Genomic DNA, 16662 nt, shown 5'->3' with positions numbered 1-16662 from the left:
CTCCCTCCCTCCCTCCCTCCCTCTTTAGAGCTATGGCTTAACAAGCTCAGAAATGCTGTCAGTCTTGTTCTTTGGCATCTGTGAATGTATCAAATGAGGTCTATTTGCCTGTAGTCTAACAGTGACCAACTCTCTGCCAAAAAGATAATTGCAGGAGGGCAGACTTCTAAGTTTATACAAAGACCTAGCTCATGATAAATGCTCCTGACAGCCTGCCACCTGTATTTTAATTTGTTGGATTTTCTCCCATTCTATCTATTGATTAGAAGAGTGAGATCCTACTACACACAAGGTTCCACTACTGCCCACTATGCATGGTAATGTGATCAAAGGCTCAGTGACCTGACTTGTCTTCCTTTTTCCAGTCAATCTATCCTGGGAAAGGGCCATGTAGGACTGGATGGGGCTCAGGGACCCCAAAAGAGCCAGTCTTTTGTGGGTGCTGAGTGAGGGGGAGGAATACTCAGAGGCCAAGAAAAGCCAAAAGGCCTCTTCCAGGGTGCCTATGGGCCAGGGCATCACAGTCAGCAACAGAACCAGTCCAGTCCTCAGCTCCTCCCAAGCCTGAGTAGCCTGGCTTCCTCCAGATGAAGCCTGGGGACCAGAGCTCAGCTGGCTGCTCAGCCAGCCTCAACCCCTTCCATGCTGCCTGCTATTTGTCACCCAGTCCACTTCCCCCAACACCCCTCCCCCCAACAAGAATGAAAAATACCTTCAGTAGCAGAATGGAGGGGGGGGGGGACAGGGACAGGGGAAAGGATGAGTAGGGCCACCCATTAATTTGTTTATGAGTACAAATTCGGAAATAGTAAAAGATCTGTTCATTTGAATGCATTTCAGGTATGGAACTTCCAATAAATATCAAGACAGGAATTATAATGTATGCTATTATATGGACAGCTGGTCTACAATAGCTAGTTCTAGGACAGGCTCCAAAGCTGCAGAGAAACCCTGTCTCAAAAAACAACAACAAGAATGCTTTTATAGGCTTGGTCAGAAGCATGAGATTTATGATGCACACCAAAATTAGAGGCAAAACTCAAGGCTTTTTCATATTTTTATGCTACTACATTTTATCCTAACTATGAGTTTTGTTTTTGTTTTCTTTCTTTCTCTTTCTTCTGTCCGTCCTTCCTTCCTTCTTTTCCTTCTTTCTTTCTTTGGACTAAAGGTTTACACTACAATGTCTGGCACTGCTATGAATTTCTGGGTGTTAAACAAGATAAATGATTTTATTAGTTTTTCAGAGGAGCTGGAGATATCACTTAGGGCTTAAGAACATTGGCTGCTCTTTAAGAGGACTGGGCTTTAATTCCCCATCACAGCAGCTCACGGTTGTCTGGATGTTTCAGGGCATCTGATGACCCTTCAGGCTTTCTCCTGCACTAGGCATACACGTAGTGCACAGTAAAACAACGGGCAAAGCACACATAAACATGAAAAGAAAAAAGCTTTTACCACAGTAACATGAGAGAATTTATTTCTGCATAAACTGTGATATTTTCTAAGATTTACACCTCATTAAAAGCTTTCAAAACTTTCTTATATTTCTGTATCTATTGTGTATACTGCTGTGATTTATAAGCAGAGAATACTGGAAATTGCTGTCCCCTTACTTACAATGGCATATTTCTCTCCAGTATGAATTTTCTGTTTCCTAAGACCTGTAATATGTATATTGGATGTGTTAGTGTTTGCATTTGTATAGTTTCTTTCCAGTATGAATTTTCTGATGTCTTCGAAGATTTTCGCACCTACTAAAAGATTTATTACATTCCTGACAACTGTAAGGTCTCTCTCCAGTGTGAACTCTCTGATGTCTTCTAAGATCTGTACATGTGGTAAAGGACTTGTCACATTCCTGGCAACTGTAAGGTTTCTCTCCAGTATGAACTCTCTGATGTCTTCTAAGATGTGCGCAACTGGTAAAAGACTTGTCACATTTCATGCATTTGTAAGGTTTCTCCTCAGTATGAACACTCTGATGTGTTTTCAGTTGTGAGTCCTGGGTAAAGGACTTTGCTGATTCTAAAGATTTGTTAGGTTTCTCCTCAGCATGAACTCTCTGATGTCTTCTAAGGCTTGTAATATTGACACAGGATATGTCACAGTCTTTACATTTGTAAAGTTTCTTTCCAGTATGAATTTTCTGATGTGCTCTAAGATATGCACACCTAGTAAAAGATTTGTTACATTCCTGACAACTGTAAGGTCTCTCTCCAGTATGAAGTCTTTGATGTCTTCTAAGATGTGAGCAAGTGATAAAGGACTTGTCACATTCCTTACATCTATAAGGTCTTTCTCCAGTATGAACTCTCTGATGTAATCTAAGATTTTCATTATGGATAAATGATTTACCACAGTCTTTGCATTTATGACATTTCTCTCCAGTATGAATTTGCTGATGTTTTCTTAAACCATTAGAATGGACAAAAGACTTGTCACATTCCTGACAGCTGTAAGGTCTCTCTCCAGTATGAACTCTTTGATGTGTTCTGAGATTTGACATATGGGTAAAGGATTTGTCACATTTCAGACATTTGTAAGGTCTCTCTCCAGTATGAACACTCTGATGTTTTCTGAGACCTGCAATATGGATAAAGGATATGTCACAGTCTTTGCATTTAGGAAGTTTCTTTTCAATATGCATTTTCTGATGTGCTATAAGATATGAGTGTAGAGTAAAGTACTCGTCACATTCCAAACATTTGTAAGGTTTCTCTCCAGTATGAATTTTCTGATGTCTTCTAAGGGTTGAGTCCCAGGTAAAGGATTTGTCACAGACCTCACATTTGTAAGGTTTTTCACCAGTATGGATCCTGTAATGCCTTTTAAGAAGTGATAATTCAAGAAAGGACTTACCACATTCTTTGCATTTGTGAAACTGCTCTAGAGAATGAGTTTTCTGATGCCTATTCAACGATGAATAGTGGAGAAAAGATCGGTCACATTCATTGCACTTGAAAAGCTTCTCTCCAGTATGGAGTCTGTAATGGCTTTTAAAGTGCAAAAGCTGATGAAAGACTTTGCCACATTCTTGACAACTATAGTGTCTCCTGGCAGCATGCATTTTCTGATGTTTCTTGAAAGTGGACCAGTGGGCAAAGGATCTGTCACATTCCTTACATTTGTAAGGTTTCTGTCCAGTATGAAGTGTGTGATGTCTTTTAGTCTGAGAAAACTGATGAAAGACCTTGCCATATTCTTGACAATTACGTTGCCACCGAGAAGCATGTATTTTCTGATGTTTCTTGAAAGTGGACCAGTGGGCCAGGGATTTATCGCATCCCTTGCATTTGTAAAGGTTTTCTCCAGTATGCAAATTCTGATGTCTATGAAATGCTGACAAGTGATGAAATGACTTTCCACATTCTTTGCATTTGTAAGGATTTTCACCAGCATGAAGTCTTTGATGTATTTTAAGCTTTGAACGCTGGATAAAGGATTTTTCACAAATGATGCACTGGTACGGTTTCGTTCTACTATGAAGTCTCTGGTGTACAGTGAGGTATGAGGCAGTCCTGAAGCATTTCTGGCATTTCTCACATTAGTGTGGTGTCTCTGCAATGATTGGTTGTTGCAAAAGACTGTATGCAGAGCTGAAATAGTTATCATATTCTACCTGTTTGTGCTCTTTCTTTGCAGTGTAGAGTCTCTGATCTTGAGTAATGTTGAAATACAAATTTATAGATTTATCATAGTCTTTAGATTTGCAAGATTCTTCTCCAGTGTGCAAGCTTTCATGTGTATCTAGGTTTGATGAGTCAACAGTGGCATCCCTGTTATTACTGCATCTGTAGTTATTAGAGTTTTCTGTAGTTTCACTTGTTCTATAAAGTGCACATGTGGAGGGGTCATGAAGCACTTTTCCAAGCTCATTACACTGACAGGACTCTTTTACAGTCTTCACATGTTGATGGGCAGGATCAAATTTGCAGTAATTCTCTGAAAATGAGTAAGGCTCAGATTAAAAGGGCTTGCTCCAATAACAAACATGTGATAAATGACTCTCTCCCTAAATTATCTTTTAACATAAGTAAACCTGGAACTACTTGGACAAGAGCTCTCAGTAATGAACATTTTCATTCACTGTAATTGTATGGATTCTCACAAAATCAGCATGACAGCCTTCAAAGGTCAGTGATTTACAACAGATATCTCAACTATATCCAAAATCTCTAAGTGGGAAAAAGATGTTAAAAAAAACAATTGATGGCCATGAATTAACCTTGGGGTAGAGTTCAATGGCTGATTATATTTAGAATACATTTTTCTATCTTAAAATATTTCTTCTCAGAAACTTATGAAGAGAAATTTAATCCAATCCCAGGTTCACAGTATTTATACTTACTAAATGATCGACAATGAAGAGTATTGTTCAGAAGACCCAAGTTCCTTAAAGATTGAAGTCTTACTTAAAAGCATCAAAGAGTTTATATTTCTCTCTATAAATACAAAGTAGATTCTTCTAAAGTAAGGCATGTAAAGACAGCGTTCTTCCAGACATCAGAGACTCTAGATCATTTGAGGCAGGGCTGTCATGGGCAGCTTTTGCTTTTGTCTATCCTCCACTGTCTAAGTTCCAAACACGAGTGTGCTTCTTAACATTCCTCATAGTGCTATGTTAATCTCAAGTCTGGTCTGTACACTGACTCCTGAGATTACTTCCCAGAAGGGTGTCTGTGCATTCTCCACTGAGAAGAAAGTGAAGGAAGTAATATGAAGACACACATGCAAGGAAGACAATTAAGGAATACACCTATTTCACTGACTCACATTAGATTTAAAATTTTGTAAAATCATCCCATCTAATTTCAGCATAGTCACACAAAACTGCTTTTTGTACTAGTAGTAAGCCACCATAATTCAGGTGTAATAAGACACAATGCCTTCTAAATGGTAACCACAGACAGGATGCATCTGGGACCAGGACACTACACTAAATTAAATGACAAAGAATTTTTTCAAGAGGAATTGAACTTCACAAAAACATTCTTAGCTCTTGTTTTCTCTTTCAATTGAAGCCATCACTGTTGTCTTGCTTATTCACTAGCCCACCCTAGTTTTGGATACTGTCTCCTCTCCACATTCCATGATGATTTCATTCTTTCTGGACAGGTGATCATGCCTCCTAGTATACAAAAAACCCGCAGGTTATTTCAGGCAGCTGATGACCCATGATAGAATTTTTAGAAAGAATACAGAAGTCTAACATGATACTGTATTCAATACATGAAAACACAAAGCAGAGAAATTTTATCAGGATTTCTCGATTAATATTTCTTGTCAAATCCTTCAGTATATTTAGTATATTCAGTTCATATATCTTGAATGTGTGTCACAATTAAAACCGTGTCACTCGGGCTGGAGATATGACTCAGAGGTTAAGATTACTAGCTACACTTATAGAGGTCCTAAGCTCAATTTCAAGCAATCACATGGTGGATCACAACCATCTGTAATGAGATCTGGTGCCCTTTTTGGGACCAGAGGGATAAGTGGAGGCATAACACTGTATACATAGTAAATAAACAAATCTTTAAAAAAAACATGTAAACTGCAATAATGGACACAGAGCTTTAAAATATGAGTTGAAATAGTATATGCTACTGAGTTTATGGCTGAATCTTGGAATCAAAATGGGTAGGTAATAGAAAATGGAAAGAGAAAGCTAAACAGCATAAAAAAGTTCTTTCCCACTACTGAACTTTCAGGACAACTTAACAGATTTTACATCTTATGAAGTCAGAACAAACAAAACATGGAATTCAACAAGCAAAATATTCTCACCCACAAAGACCAGGTTGTGGTAATTCTCCAACATCACATCAATGTACAAAGCCCTCTGAGAAGAATTCAGGCATTCCCACTCCTCTTTTGAGAAGTTCACAGTCACATCCTTAAATGTCAATAGACCCTGAAACAAAACAAGTATGGTTTGACCACATGCTACCTAGAAGTGCTTTCCTGGATATAAGGAGATGGAATGTAGATAAGAGAAGATAATTACTCAAAATGTGATAGTCACATTCTATCATGAATGTTCTAACTCCATGACAACAGGATGAAATCATAGTCTTACAAGCCATATACATGAAACAAGAAATACATTTTAGGTCTGGACACAATTATCTGTCTGCCATGGATGCTCCATTTATGTCCCACAGGATCACAGTGCACACGTCTCAGAAGGAAAATTCATGATGAGGAAATGTGCTTTAAATGCTGTACCTGAAGATAATGTTAAAACACTGACACCAATCAATCCTGTGTATACTTGGACCTTACACGACTCTATTCTAACAGGCTCAGTTGGGATGTTTAAACTCCAGGTATAGCCACACCATTAATTCGCAAAGGTGTAGGTATGGAAAACAGAATATATGACTGATTTTATAGACAAAGAAGTTTTTTTTTACACAGTAGCAAGGACTGTAACAACACTATATACATACTTATATTAACATGTAAGATAAGTAGTCTATAGAATTAATCTTATGATAATATTTGTGCCAATATGAACAGATAGAAAAATCTACATGAGCCTTATATGATTTAATTCAAAATTTCCCTAAGAATATGCATAAACCAAATGAGGCAAATATCAATTTCAGAATTTTGTGGAATATTTCTCTTCACTCCCAAAGAGTAATAAAAATTGAGAGAAGTCCAAAAAACACCACATCAAATTGTTTAAGGTATAGCAAAGAGAATTTGTGCCAGTAACACTTTGCATAAGGCTCATAGAAAGAGTTCACCAAAAATTAAATTAAATAAATACCGAGGAAATAAAACTGCAAATCAACAAAAGGGCAAATGAACTAAACAGACACTTTTCCAAGACCAAAGATGACTCAAATGGTCTAAAATATTGCAAAAGTGTTCAGAATCCTAAAAAGGGCACCATGGAAACACAAATTAAAACTACTCACAAATACTGCCTTACTCCAGGCAGAAATGGCTGTCGTCAACTAACCTGTTAATATATATTCAAAGGGCTAAGCAGAGAAAAGAAGCCTTATTCACTACTGAGGGTAAGAAGGGTGTAGTGGTATTTTATTTGTATTTTAGTAAATAAAGCTTGCCTAAAGATCAGCATGCAGAGCTAAGTGACTAGAGGCCATGCAGCGGTAACACAGACCTTTAATTCCAGTATTTGGGAGTCATACACCTCTAATCCCAGCACTAGGAAGGTGGAAACAGGAGCGATATGGCTGGGTGGAGAGAGGAATATAAGGCAGAAGGAGACAGAAGCTTATTTGAGTCTGAGGTTTGATAGAGACAGAAGCAGTGTGGAGCTTCTGTCTGAGAGCGTGATTGCCCCTTCAGACTGAGCATAGGTAGAGGTAAAAAGAACTCTGTAGTGGCCAGTGCTCTGTTTCGCTGATCTTCAATATTAACTGCTATATCTAACTCTGGGTTCATATTATCAAACCCTACCAGAACTCATGCTGCATCTGACACCCAACTTTTGGGGAACAAAGTCACACACACACAAAAAAAGACATTTGATGGTTACTTTGCAGCAACAAGCATAGGCCGGAGCTACAGGCGGCCAGAGTCATGGCCCTACTGGATGGTTTTTCTTTCTTCTCTCCTGGTGAGCTTTCCCTGGACCCCTTTCTGGGCAGCTGCCTTGAAATCCAGTCAGACTTTTAATGTTCTATGTAGCATCAGTAAGCCTCACATCTTCATTGTCATTGGTGGCAAATTTGGCGAGAAAATTGGAGAATTACGTTAAAAGAGTTTTTTTTCCCCATGTTAAAAATTGGGAAACACAATTATGATGGAAAAAGTTAGGTGTCTGTATGGTAACACAATGTATGATTTTAAAATAGAACAATTAAATGAATGGAAAATCAGCCAAGACTGGCATACTCTTAATATCGTTTTGATAATCCTTATTGTCATTTTGATAATTCTTGGTTTATCTCTTAAAAAGTTTTTTGGTATGAGTAACAAGATACAGGTCTTAGAAAAACTTAATGAAACAGATCATAGAGATATTCAATTCCAGAGAAATTTAAAGGAGAACCAATTTTAGCATTGCTTTATAAGGTTACAGAGGAACAACCTAAAGTTTTCAAACAACCAACCCAAATATATCCACTAACCTTATAGGAATTGCCAAGTGATAGAGGCTCTTTAAGAGCTGACTGGACTCTTGTGGACTCTTTAAGGAGATTCTACAAAGCAACAGTCTCATATGGCATGCATTCACCTTTTGTGAAGCAAATATTAACCTCGTGGTCAACTTGTAATAGAATTATCCCTAAAGACTGAATAGATTTAGTTACAACAGATTTGGAGGCTGGTCCACAATTACAATGAAGGATGTGGATCAAAGAAGAAGCTAAAGCCATTGAACATGGAGTAGAGCTAGAGGCACAGAAGTCTTCGAAGATCAACCTATTGGAGAAGGAGATTATGCTACTATAGAAAAGCAATCCCTACATGATGGTCACATCCTGATTCAAACCATGCAGCATCTTTGAATGCTTGTGACAGAACTGAAGAAGTAGGAAAGAAGATTGAATTATTTGCCAAAGTCATATAGGACTCAAAAGAAAGCTTCATGGATTTCTTACATGGATTGACATCAGCAGTAAATGGAATGATATCAAATTCAGAAGCTAGCCAAGTAAGAATTGAAACTCTGGCTTTTGTAAATGCTAATTTTTAATGCAAAAGAATAATTAGGCTAGTAAGGCAAGGTCAGTGTCCTTGGAGGAATGGACCCAAGATACAATCAATATTGAATCTCATGACCATAATGTTTGGATAGGACGTGATTTCCAGAGGTTTGAGGGAAAATTGAAATGTCAAGTTTATCAGTTGTGGCAGAAAAGGTTACCTTAAAGGGAACTGTAAACAGGACATTCTTAGAAACAATTTTTTTTATAAGAATAATCCAAACTGAATGTCCCTCCCATCTGGATTATGCAGAAGATAAAGCAAAGGCAGGCATTCAACTAATGAATGCAGATCAACAAGGGACTTCGAGGTAACCATTTGCCATTGGAAAACTCCTTGAGTAACCTCTCACAGGTCCCTATGCCAAATCTGACTCAATCTTTTCCTGTCATCATAGAGGAAACTCCTTCCCAGTGCAATTAAAGAGTCTAATGCCTATCAGAAGTTACCATAGTGCTCATGATAATAGAACAGCTACAGACTAGGGAACAAAAAATTTAGAAGAAACCATAAAGTAAGTATTTTAACAAACTTCTATGAATGAACTAAGACCAAAATTAAAAATACACATAAATGATGTCATCATTGAAGGTCTGGTAGACAGAGGTACTAATAAATCTCAGCCTGCTAAGAGATATCAAGAGAAGGTTCTCCAAGAAGGAACGTTAAATAGTCCCATCCTGTTCCAATGTTTTCTGTGGCAGCCATTGGAAATGATACATGAGCAATTTCCTAAATCTATAGTTTACAATTATAGGGATGACATTTTACTATCTGATTCAAATATAGATACTTCAGAAAGAATATTTAAAGAAGTAAAGAATATTTTACCTTGTTCTGGATTACAAATAGCTCCTGAAAAAATACAAAGAGGAGATTCTATTAATTATTTAGGGTATAAAATAGGTTCATAGAAAATTAGACCACAAAACATGCAAATTAGGAGAGATCAATTGCAAACTCTAAATGATTTTCAAAGATTACTAGGAGACATCTAGGGACTATTGGTATAAAAACTGATGAACTGAGTAATTTAGTCAAAACCTTAGATAGGAACAAGGACTTAAATATTCCCAGGAAATTATCAGCTGAAGCTGAGAGCAAATTGACCTTGGTAGAAAAGAAACCACAAAAGGCATATGTGGATCATGTGGATATGAAAATTAACTGCATTCTGGTCATATTACCCTGCTAACACTCTCCTACAGGAATTTTAATGCAGAGGGAAGATATTATCTCAGAATGGATCTTTCCCCCACATAAGTCAAGTAAACAGTAAAAACTTATGTGGAAAAAAAAATCTCTGAGTAAATTCTAAAAGGGAAATTGAGACTTCATCAATTAGTAGGAATAGACCCAGTAGAGTTGTAGTACCATTCATTGATGATGAAACTGACAAATTATGGCCAGAAAGTGAACCCTGGCAAAGAGCTTGTGGTAATTTTTTCGGGAGATATTCACAACAACTATTCACAAATGCTTTTCATTTGATCAGATATAACTTGCCAAGATGGAACCTCCCCAAAAATAGGGTTGGTGAAGGGTTTTGTTTCTGTCTTTTCAGGAGAATAAAGGCATCGAGCTAAGGAATCTGAAAACCACTGGACAAATGAGACATGTGAAGAAAAAGGACAAATCATCCCCCACAAAATGTCCCAAGAAAAAGAGTAATTGGGCAGTCATCACCCAGACGCAGAGGAAGCAAGATAAGAATGCCTCACTGATAAAGGTACCAAGCTACATGGCTGACACAGACAAGAATTATGGGCTAATATCTGGAACACATGGACCTGTCTGTTCTAGGTAATGCACACAGATGGTTGAGAAGTCCAGCCTCACCAGTGACGGTGGCACACACCTTTAATCCCGGCACTCAAGAAGCAGAGGCAGGTGATACATTCAGACATTTACAAGCAAGAGTGCAGAGAGTTGTCTCCTCGATGTCTCTGTTCATCTGCCTCCCTCTGGAGATAGCCAATATGGCCACATTTCCTGCATCTTATTTTATGTACAGATGTATCTTACAATGAAAGTTAAGCAGCAATGATAGGGGAACAAATGAGAGAGGGTGTGTGTGGCCATGGAGAGGTGACATCCTGAAGACCCTAGAGAACAGCAGTGAACCTGCACACCCAGAGGCATAGAGATCATTGACATTATGACTTCAACACTGCTGGAGCCCCATGAAAAAGACTTCCCGTTGTTTTCTTTCTATGAAGTCCTTCCTGAGACTGGGAGAATTACAAGCTAAGAATGTCAAGATAATGTGCAGGTTTCTAGTTAGGGTCTCTTCAGCTTCAGTGCACAGTGGCAAGAGGAAGGGCAGCTGGGATTGCTCCATGATAGTCCATAGTCTGCTCAATGAACCTGCAATCCACAGGAAGCATTACTCCTCTTAGTGATCTAATCCCCTCCTGATGGTATCACCACCTTCAGCACTGTCACAAGCAAATGGCAGACTGGTTTGGAAAAGGACACACTATATTTAAAGCATAACATCCCAGCCTTGCCTCCTCACAGTGTAAAATATTCCATCCCCAAATCTTAACTTGTTCCAAAGTTCATCCCAAAAGTCTTACTTTGTTCTGGCACCATCAAAAAAGCCCAAAGTTCCATTTACCAGTCTGTGAAATCAAAGTAAGTTCTCTACATCCAAAATACAATGTCAAGACCAACATAAGGTAGATATACTCCTGGTCCAAAAGGTGACATAGACACAGGCCAGGTGTGCATCAGGTGGATCACAATATTAGTTCTCTCTTATTTTTTTTCCAACAATCTCCAAACTGATTCCTACAATAGCTATCTATATTAACTTGCACTCTCCTGTAGCATGAGTTGTAATAGGACTTAATAATAAAAATGCATAGTCAGCTATAGGGGTTAATGCTGATGATCAGAGAAGTAGAATGCCAATGTCTAGAGAGTTCTTTAACCCTTACCAATGCTCTGACTGAAGGGGCAGTCCTATCCTCAGACTGCATCTCCAGATTGCTCCTGTCTCCAGCAAACCTCAGACTGCACTGAATTTGTCTTCTCCCACCTTATATTCCTCTCTCTACTCAGCCATATCACTCCTGTATCTACATCCCTAGTGGTGGGATTAAAGGTTTGTGACTCCCGAATACTGAGATTAAAGGTGCATGCCACCACTGGCTGGCCTCTAGTGGCTTAACTGTGCACTCTGATCTTCAGGCAAGTATTATTTGATAAAATACAAATAAAATACCATGAAATTTCCTTGTTTTAGTCTAAAATAAAAGAGAAGGCTATAGCTAATATAAGAAAACCTTTATACAGTAAGTACAATAACTATATATAATATATAAAGGGAATAAGTACATCTACAATGTCTAGTCCATTTGCATTTGACAAATTCAGACAAAATACTCCATTATCTATCCCATCTTTATAAGTCCAAAGTTTTGTACCTAATTTTCTTTTTATCATAACTTGCATTACTATCCCAGACTATATTTTGATGTCTCTCAACCTATACACTTTACACCTCTTTTCTGCATCTGGTAAACAAGGAAAATGATAACTATTTAGTGTTCCACTGCCTCAGAGAACAGAGAAGAGAATAATATTAACTTAGTAAGCAGGAAGTGCACACAAGCACCTTCCAAAGAAGTGTGAGAAACGGCAAACAGCTGGCTACCTGGACAGTCACACATGGTTCCTCTGCAATGGTGGGACATCATCATCTTCATCCTAAAGGCCTAGAATATTCCACAGACTTTTCTATAAAGCAGGACTTTTGAAGGACTGTTCCGCCTTGTCTTGATAAAGTTGTTTTTTTTTTTTTTTTTTTGATTTTCGAGACAGGGTTTCTCTGTGGCTTTGGAGCCTGTCCTGGAACTAGCTCTGTAGACCAGGCTGGTCTCGAACTCACAGAGATCCGCCTGCCTCTGCCTCCCAAGTGCTGGGATTAAAGGCGTGCGCCACCATTGCCTGGCTCTTGATAAAGTTTTGAAGTCACTCTGTTTTGTGTCCTGCTTGTCCAATTTGAAAAACATATTGTCAGCAGTCAAGGCAAGGACATTTTCTTGCCTAGTGGCTTACTTTTGCCACAAGAAAGTAACTCCATTTTGGAGTGTTTTTTGCATGCCTCTGCATGTTCTCTGAAGTAGATTGGTACTGCCAGGATCAGACATGTCTCATTGTCATATAAAAAAGAGCTTCCATAACATGGAGAAAAGAGAAGAGAAAAGGTGAAGAACAGGGACTGAATGCAGTTAATGAAGAGCAGTTATGAAATAGGATATAAAGCTAAGTGCTTTTCTAGTTCTAGTTCTGTCAAAGGTTTTTGGGGGTTTGGTGGTTGATAAGTAAATCAAAATATATTCAGTTATAAAACTATAAAATCCCACATGAGGCTCCAGAGCATCTGTTTCCGATGGCAACTGTAACTCAGTGTAAAAGTACACTGAGATGTAGAGTCTTTGAGTCTACTTTTTATCAGTGTGTGATTTTTGTAGTTTGTCCATTTGCAGAATTGTTCATAATAAAAATGTGAAGAATTATCAGTGTCAGAAAACTAAAGGCTTTTAATACATCAACCTATAACATATTTAGATAAAGACAGAGAAGCACCACTGACCTGTGACAGATTTGCTGGAGAATCCATCATTTCTTACTGTTTCTCTTCTTGAGTTTCTCTTTTAGACACAAAAAATGAATGGCTTGCTTCCCTTTCAAAACAAGGGGTCAAAAAGGAAGAGTTAAAATCAACACTGAAAGCTGCTAGAGAGCAATGTCAAGCAACAGAATTCTACCAGGTATCTAGTCAATGATTCCAAAGACAGGAGGGCATGAAAAGACATGTGGAGCTTGAAGAGAAATCACCACCAAGCATCTTGTTGCACAAAGAAAACTACTCTTAAAATTGATGGAGACAGTCGGGTGGTGTTGGCACACACCTTTAATCCCAGCACTCAGGAGGCAGAGGCAGGCAGATCTCTGTGAGTCCGAGGCCAGCCTAGTCTACAAGATCTAGGTACAGGACAGGTTCCAAAGCTACAAAGAAACCCTGTCTCAAAAAACCAAAAAAAAAAATTGATAAAGACATAAGTGCATTTTAAGATAGTCACCCATTACCACAATTGATTTAATTGATTTCACTAAAGAGGCACTGCAGATAATAAATTACAGAAAAAATAAATACGAGAGAGTCAGAGGAATCGTCCACAAGATCACGGAAAATAATGAAGTTCATGTGAGGAATAGAGAAACACAGGAGAAATGGGATGTAGTTATCCATGAGCAAGGCAGCAAACCACTATTTCTCAAAAAGAAGGAAGAAGAATACTACTAATAATCCAATCAGCAACAACATAAAAGCAAATGATAGGAAATAAAAAAGGCCATGAACAAAAAATTCAGTATATGACCCAGCTGGTCCATTCCTTGCCATAAACTCAAAGGACTTGACATCCTACTTCACAATACTTGCTCACCCACATCGTTGCTGCTCTACTCACAATAGCTACAAAATGGAAACAACCTAAACTTCAAATGACAAACAAATAGAGAATGTGTGGTACACATATAGCATGGAATTCTATCCAGCTGTAAAGAAAATAAAAATCATGAGCTTTGCAGGTAGACTTAGGAAAGACCATATTGAGTGAGGTAACCCAGACCCAGAAAGATAAACATTGCATGATCTCTCTCATAGGAAATTCCTAGCTCCAAATCTTTAGATGTGAGTCCACAACCTGGAGTGACTGCAGTAACCAGGAAAGAAAAAAGAGATTACAGTCAGATGTAGGGAAGCAATAGAGACAGGAATGACAGGGCACAGGGCACCAGTGATCTGAAGGGGGAAATGGAAAACAGGGGAAGGGATTTAATTATGGAGAAGGGATAACCATAAACACAGAAGAAGGAAGGTAAAATAACAGTAAGGGTGTCTGGAAAATTCATAAGGAATCCAAGTATTCCTAGACTATTATCCATCCACCAAGAATGCCTATAATATATATAATTCTCTGCAAGCATATACATTTTGAGTATAAATGAAAATTTCTCAACTGCACTGATGATGCTCCTCACAAGAGTCATAGAATTTCCTTTTTTTTTTTTGAGTCATAGAATTTCTAACAAGATGACCAACATCAGGTGTAAGAAGCCTACTTTGAAGTTGTTGGTTACAGTTGTCCAAGAGACTTCCACACATTACAGTGTATTCCTGTTGCCCATGGTTGTCTTCCAGATGCAGAAGATGAAACCTAGTGCTGTAGAAGTCACACATTTCAGACACAAATCCTAGACAACTCTAGATGGAACTGACCCTAAAGCCTCCTCCCTGGGGTCTAGCTTTCATGGTACAAGAAGGCAACAAGCATCCTTCCAAAAAAGGGAGCCAACCAACAGTTCTACCCAGCCGTGACACCTATGGACCACAACAATGATCTGCACTGCATGCTAGCCTAAAGGTGCGAGAGTGGCACATGTACCTTCAAGGTAACCAATAACTTCTAATTGGATTAAGACCTTCTCAACAAGAGGGAAACCTAGCCTGTTTCCCCGGGGCTAGTAAAGGTTTGGGTCTTCCAGGAACCTATAATCAGTACTTTATTAAATCAGCCTAAGTCCTAACTGTATTCTAAATACTTATGATAATTTCCAGCATACAATAAGAGACAGTCTAGATGGAGTGTAGCAGGCTGTAAATGTACTTCCTGATTCTTATCAAAACTCTGATGGCATCATTTTCAGGAATGGAAATAAAACTACTAAAAGGTAGAAAATGTCCCAGAATATCAAAGCTCTAAAATTCTGAAAACAAAAAGAAGCCCTAAAGGTATTAACTTTTTTCTCATCTTTATAGTATATAAAAGCCAAGAGATGAAAATGATTTAATAGTGGTATGAAAACATGTTCAGTGATGTGAATGAATAAGAACTGCGTCACTTACATGCAGACAAATAAAACTTTATTTGACCACATTGTCAGTTCTTCTGTGGAAAGCCATAATGTGCCCACACTGGGATAATCCTGAGATTTTTCTCAGGCAAATCGTCACTAGAATTATTTCGAGTGAAACAGAATGTGACAAAATTGATTTCCTGTTCCACTTTTATGTTCACTTGATCCCCTTTCCTCTCCTTCACCAATCCCTCCACCGTACCTGCATCCTTAGCTGCTGTCTCCTCTCCTTCCAGGCCCTTTGTTCTGCTGCACAGGTGAGCAGGTCTGGGTGATCAGAGATCCCTGCACATGAGAAAGAGATTGTTCCAGATGCCCCTGGATTTCTAATACTGTACTGTGCCCAGTAGATGAAGAGGAAACAAAATGCAGGATTATACAAGTGATCCCCCAACTGTCCTGCAGTGTCAGAATACAGAAAACAAATAGAAAGAAAACATTTTTAATTATCATAACTTGAATCCCACTTTCAATCACAGCCCAATCAAAACCGGGGGGTAGAATGATTGGAAAGAGAATATAATATATAGTGAGCTTCTGAACTGATCATGGACCAATAATGATGAAGTTTTAACACTTCTCAAAAGGACACACACGAAGAAGAACTTTTCAAGACAATTTCTTTTTTCCTCTGAGAATTTCACTTTATTCTGTGGGATGTGAGACTCATTCAAACAAAGCTCACACACTTGCAGATTCGTTTGAGGAAGAGCAATGGAGATTGCAAACAAACAATTCTCACCCACAGAAATCAGACTGCTGCAGTTCTGCAACATCCAGTGCCAGCACAAAGCCCTCAGGGCCCAGGGACCAGGCATTGCCCCTCCTCCTGGGAGAAGTCCACAGTCACACCACCTGCTGTCAACAGACCACACAGGAAAAAACAGTTTGAATTATCCTGTTGGTGCACATCTTTGATCCTAGCACTTGGAAGACACAGATAAGTGGAACTCTGAGTTTTTCAGTCCAGCCTGGTCTGCACAGTGAGTTTGGGCCTTCTGAGTGTTGGGATTAAAGGTGTGCCAATAGGCCTGA

General features: G+C 38.6%; 1 pseudogene; it reads right to left on the bottom strand.

Moving 5' to 3' along the window:
• Window positions 1-1138: 1138 nt before the first annotated feature.
• Window positions 1139-13360, bottom strand: LOC121449250 (annotated as a pseudogene).
• Between the last annotated feature and the right edge of the window lie 3302 nt (window positions 13361-16662).

The sequence above is a fragment of the Microtus oregoni genome, unplaced genomic scaffold (assembly GCF_018167655.1).
Source record: "Microtus oregoni isolate MIOR12 unplaced genomic scaffold, Mior012 000006F_ref0000085, whole genome shotgun sequence".
NCBI classification, from domain to species: domain Eukaryota; kingdom Metazoa; phylum Chordata; class Mammalia; order Rodentia; family Cricetidae; genus Microtus; species Microtus oregoni.
The sequence above is the reverse complement of the archived record's forward strand: the minus strand, read 5'-3'. Positions and strand labels throughout refer to the sequence as shown.